Genomic DNA, 6,378 nt, shown 5'->3' with positions numbered 1-6,378 from the left:
TCAGTAGACCTCTAAATTGAAGCTCTTATGAATGTTTCAGAATATTTTCTTCCTAGGAGTCTAGTGAAAGCTTATTTCTCTGCCTCAAAGCACTGCTGTCTTCCCTCAGCTTTTGGATGTTCCAAGATTTGAATAGAATTTCGTTCTCCATTTTTTTTCTTCAATCATGGGGTATGTCTAGAGGAGCTCATTTTTCTTTTCTGTAAATTCTTAGTCTCAGCTGAGATTCTAACAATTAAATCTAATGCTTAAATGTATCATTTCCTTATTTACCACAATTGTAAAGCTGCCATAATTTTTGGACCTGAATATCACCAGTTAACAGATATTTTGGTTTTCAGTTTTCAGTTATTATAAGTAATGCTGCTATGAACATTTTCATACTGGTTTTTGTGAAGACCTGTATTTTCATTTCTTTGGGGAAGATTCCTACTAGTGGAAGGTGGATCATAGAGTAAGGGTATGCTTAACTTCATACAAAATTGCCAAACTTTTTTAAAGTGGCTTTACCAGTTTGCACTCCCACTGGCCGTAAGAGTTCTAGTTGTTCCATATCTATCTCCATACTTTAATTTTAGCCAAACCAAGGTGTGGGTAGTATTATCTTATCATGGTTGTAATTTGCATTAACCTGATAAATGTGATGCTGAACATCTTTTCAATTGTTCTTACTATATATGTTCTATATATACAAACCAGAGGCCGAACCAGAGCCTGAAGGTTAGTAGTTAGGTAAGTGGATTACACAGGTGGAAGTTAGGATATCAGAGTAAACTATAGATTCTGATAAGGTAGGGCTTTGAAAGTTTAGTGACTGACAAGAACCACTTCTCTTCCTCAGAATGCTTAGAGACAAGGTTAGTTTTTGCAAGTTATTTCTTACTGACGTGATGATGAGGTAATTGTATAACTCTCAAGTTTTAGCAAAGATGGTGATCAGCAGAGATGCAAATAAACTGAAAGGATTCAGTGGGGGATGAAGGGGATAGGGTCTGAGTCCCAGAACTCAGGGATCTAGCCCTCATCTTCACTGATCCTTTCATTCAAAGCCAATTTTTGGCCAGAGCTTCTCATAAGTGGTTAGAACATAAATGAGGAAGGAGGTTACACCAGTGTCTCTTGTGTCAGGGACACAGTAGGGTGTTGGAAGAACACTGGCCCTGGAGGGTAGGCAGGGGTCTTAGAGATGGGGACTAGTCTTGGTGAAGAGGAACAAGACTGAAAAGGAAACTGGAATTGACCTATCTTTCTTCATCGAGGTTTCCCTCCACTTGCTGCCTACCCGTCTTCCTTCTTTAACCTCTTCAGTCTTGCCTTGGTTGGTGACAGAAAATGAGAGTTAAGAGGGGAGAATGAATGTTTAGGGAAAGGAAAATAGGTATGGAAAGTTGAGTTAGGTGAGATAAATCAAGTGGAAAACAAGATAAGCAATGTGTCAGAAATTAAAGTTACAGTTTCTAGTCGTCTTATGATATGCACTGAGAATGTGACCATGAGAAATCATTTTACTTCTTTGGACCATCTATGAAGTTGGACTGTGGATCCTTGGAAACTCTATCATTAGCCTACCTATGAAGATTCTGTGGTTGTTCTGCTGAGCTTTATAAACGCTTTTCCTTTGTGATCAGATTTGAAACCTCAGATCTTGCTTTCGTTCATATAAAACTGGTTCTTCTGGACATTTGGAAATATGGACAGTTGGATTTCTGTAACATTTTGCTTGAAATCCAGAATTCAACATAAAGTATTTGTTTAAGGTGAGAGAGTGGGATTTAGGCAGGGAAGAGAGGGATAGAGAGGCACTATGATTACTTTAAGTCACTCCTTGGGTCCTCACATACCAATAGGATTTATTCTCAAAGCACTTCTGAGAAACGTTAGACTGGATCCAAGCTTCAACTGGAAGGCAGACAATGGTTACCAAATTTCTCATGTTCACTCACTTGGGTTTCTTTATATTACAAGAGGAGTGTTTCCCAGAAATAGCCATTTTTCTTGACTGTTGCTAGGAAATAAATTCAGACCCCACAGCATTTAATATATACTATGGGATGGAGGCAAATAGAGGATCCTCATCCTGATTTCCATTAGACAGGAAACTCTGAACCAAAATAATTTCATTTAAGTCTAGCCCATTTCCCACAATAATAAAGTGAACAACCACTAAAAGCTAATGTCAACTTCTTTTAGGACTCTGAAAGGTCTTGCCTGATAAAGCAAGAAAAAAATTTTATTTCACAGTGATTGTGACCCAATGACACAAAGGATAGGGTGGTCTCCTGGCTAAGTGAGGCAACTGAGTCCTTTCTTAACATGGATTCAGACTGTAGTTTGTTCTTCAGGGATTTGTTTACTATAATGGACCAACTAACAGACAAACCACTGGTCCTCAGCTCCTTTTGGTGGATGCAATGGAAAGGAAACCAGAATTGATAAAGTTGAGTTTACCATTGGCCACAGGACCAAAGTCCATACTGGCCTGTCCCCTCCCTATCCCATCACTTACTCTCTTAAGAGTAATGAGCATCACGAGATGCTGGCGAGGATGTGGAGAAACGGGCACCCTCCTACACTGTTGGTGGGAATGTAAACTGGTACAGCCCCTCTGGAAAACAGTGTGGAGGTTCCTCAGGAAACTAACAATAGAACTCCCCTATGACCCAGCAATAGCACTGCTAGGAATTTACCCAAGGGATACAGAAATGCTGAGGCATAGGAGCACATGTACCCCAATGTTCATAGCAGCACTCTCCACAATAGCTAAAACATGGAAAGAGCCTAAGTGTCCATCAACAGATGAATGGATCAANGCAGCAGCCATCCAGTGAGATGAAGTCTAAAACTAATTACAACCACCAGATTCAGAGTTAGGACATGGCCCACTGGGTAAGGGGAGTCTAAAAGAAGTGATATCTGGTGCTTTGACAAAAGGGGTATGGAGTTTCCAAAAGAGAATGTAGAAGACGTATGCGGAATCCTGAGTATAGAGACCCATGTTGGGAAAGAAAAGTTCATAGGAGATCCCCACCCCCAAAAAACCCTGATGGTTAGGGGACTCAAGTCAGCTAAATAATGGTCTCCGAAAGATATCCTAGTTCTAATCCTTGGAACCAGTTACCTGATATGGCAAAAAAGACTTTGTAGATGGGATTAGTTAAGGATCTTGAGATAGGGAATTATTCCATATTATACAGGTGGGACCTAAATGCAATCACAAGTGTTCTTATAAGAGATAGGCAGGTGTTTCAGTCTGTGACTCCCTCTCTCTCTGACCCTCCCCTGCTCACGCTGTCTCTCTCTCTCCTAGAAATAAATAAAAATATTAAAGAAAAAAAAGAGAGAGAGATAGGCAGGGGGAGATGCAACAACAGAAATGGTGAGGGCAGTAACATTACAGAAGCAGAGATTGGAGTGATGACAAGCCAAAGCATGCTGGCAGCCACAAGAAGCTTTGAAAAGGGAAACATTTTTTTCTTCCCATGAGTCCAGAAGAACTAGTCCTGCCAACACGTTGACTTTAGGTTGGTGAAACTGACGTCTGGCCTTCAGAACCGTAAGAGAATAAATTTGTGTTGTTTTAACCGAGTTTGCAGTAACTGGTTATAGCAGCCCTAGGAAACCTATACAAGGACAATGTGAATTAGAGAAAGCTATTTTATCAGGTCCTTTGAAGGGAAAATGTGGTGAGGGGATGGGAGAGATGTACTGGTGGCTGGATGACTTTAGAAGAAGAAAAGGAGGGAGGAGCTGCTTTAAGAGCTGCCTGCAGGCATGTAAGAGGCACTGAAAATGGGGAAAAGCATTTTTGTTAATGAAGTTTTTCAAATTTGAGAGAATTTTGGTATACTCTCAAAAATCTGGGAAAAGCTATATTTTCAGTTAAAATTTATTTGTGGTGAAGTGTCAGTTCTTTCAGTGTAACTCTGAGTTGGCCAGGTATCTTGATTTCATACTAGGGGCTTTAGGGGAACTCGTCTGATGTTTTACATATAAGAAGGAATATTTGGTTGCATTTTGAGTTTAAGTCCTCCTCCCAGCCTAGCTCAAGAGAACGTTTCATCGTGACTTCCAAATTATTGGAACAGTGCCATGTCCAGTGTGGACAAGTGGAAGGCATTTTGAACTATCACCATTCAGCCAGAAGAAAAGAGTAGAGAGAGGTCATACAAAGAAGTGACATGTAGAATTCAGTATTTTTGTCAAAGAACCACACTAAGATGCAATTATACTGTTCATTAACATGAAGACTAAAAACTCTCTGAAACCAGAGATTCATTTTTAATCCTGCCTCAATAATGACCTTTCTACTTCTCTTTTTGTTCTTTTTAAAAATTTTTTACATGTTTTAATTTACATGCAAGTTAGCATATAGTGCAATAATGATTTCAGGAGTAGATTCCAGTGATTCATCTCCTATGTCTAAAACACAGAGCTCATCCCAACAAGTGTCCTCCTTAATGCCGCTTGCTCATTTAGCCCATCCCCCCCCCCAGAACCCCTTCAGCAACCTTCAGTTTGGTCTCTATACTTAAGAGGCTCTTAGGTTTTGTCCCTCTCCCTGTTTTTGTGTTTTTGCTTCCCTTCCCTTTGTTATCTTAAATTTCATATATGAATGAAGTCGTATGATATTTGTCTTCCTCTGACTGACTTATTTTGCTTAGCAAAATAAGCTCTAGTTCTAGGCACGTTGTTGCAAATGATAAGAATTCATTCTTTTTGATTGCCGAGTAATGCTCTATTGTATATATTCAGTGGATGCCTTTCTTACGTAGAGGGGTCAGTAGTGGATGTCCATGGTTTAGTTGGAGACTTTTATCTGACTCTACCTGCAGAGATCAGATTCCTGGTGAATCTGCCTAACCATCTCTATTAGTTTCTTGAAAACGAAAAAATTTATAAGCACTATGCTATGAAGACTAAGGGAGAAGTTAGGATGTTTTCGTGATGGTCAGAGACTGTCCGTGAAATGACACAAGAATAGATAGACTTGAAAGACCAAGAAAACAAGAATTCATAAAGGCTGGTATGGGGGATTATTTCTGGATTTGATGATAGACTGTCTCACCATTTTAGATGGATTATATTGTAAGGTGGAGAATAGCTAAGATTCATATACTGAATTCATAAACCCTAATCAACAAGATTGAAATCAAAGTGGCATAGAGTGAAAGACATCCAAGGGGTAGCTCGCCTTCATGAAGGAGGGAGCTGGTTAATTCACCATCTTCATTTTACTGGAACACAGACCCTGGAGGAGGTTAAATGTTGATACTGATACATTCACCCTCCTGGAAGTTTTCAAATTCCCCGGTTCCTCATTGGCATAGAACCAAGTCGACTAACAACTAGCCTGAGCACAATCTGCCCCTCATGGCGCCAAAGGAAATCTTACTCACCCAGTACAGAAGAAAAGCAAAATGCAATGTGTTGGAAGTAGGAAGAGGACTTGGATCACACAGAGAAGAAGTGGTCCCCTCTTGTGAACTTGAAAAACATGTAACAAAGTGGAGAATTTTATTTGTCAGAATTCAAGCTGATATTCCTAAACAAGGAGGCCAGATCCTAGAAAAAAATCTGTGTCCTTGGGCACTGGCCACATACAGCGGATACAGCAGGAGGAGAAAGCCCTATTTGGGTGTGCTTCAGTCAGTCTCCACAGAGCAGATGATAACTTAGGTTAAAGGAAGAGAGCAATGAGCGGATTGTTTCCAAAACATTAGATGGAATCAATGAACAAATAAACGATGGAGCATCTGAGACTAGTGTCAGCGGAAAAACCACTATTTCTCCTAGGCCTGGAGGGGCAAAGAAGTGTCTGAGTTAGAATTCCCCAGAAGCAGAGACTGAGATAAGGATTCAAAAGGAAGCAGTTTATGTGATAAGTTGAGGATACACCAATAGGGATGTAAGGATGTGAGACAGGGAAGGAATTGATGCCAGTAAAGGCCATCAAACCATCAATCACTGTAGGCAATTGGAACTTAACATGATGGGTAAATTCTACCATCCAGGGTAAAACACAGGCCATTAGGGGAGTCACCCCGGTGCAAGGGAGCCACCATGGCCCCAAGCGGAAGTTGGAGGAATGACCCACTCTGGAGTGGTAGAATCCAAACAGTGAGAGGGCATCCATGAAGTGGGAGAGCCCAGGTCAAGGAGTCGGAACTCAAACTGGCTGATTCTAGGCTTGTGCAACCTGGAATGAGGAGTCAGAGTCCAGCGGGAGGAAGCTACCATGTTGGACAGGGGGCACCACCAAGATGGGAGATTGGCTTCATGCTGTGAGACTGAACAAATAAGTAAACGTACTAAAAGATAAGAGTCAGGTTTCTCACTGTACTAAGAGGGCCAAAGAATAGAAAGGAATAAAATGGAATG

The sequence above is a fragment of the Crocuta crocuta genome, unplaced genomic scaffold, assembly GCF_008692635.1.
Source record: "Crocuta crocuta isolate KB4526 unplaced genomic scaffold, BGI_CrCroc_1.0 scaffold159, whole genome shotgun sequence".
In the NCBI taxonomy this organism is placed as follows: Eukaryota; Metazoa; Chordata; class Mammalia; order Carnivora; family Hyaenidae; genus Crocuta; species Crocuta crocuta.
Note: the sequence above shows the minus strand (reverse complement) of the source record.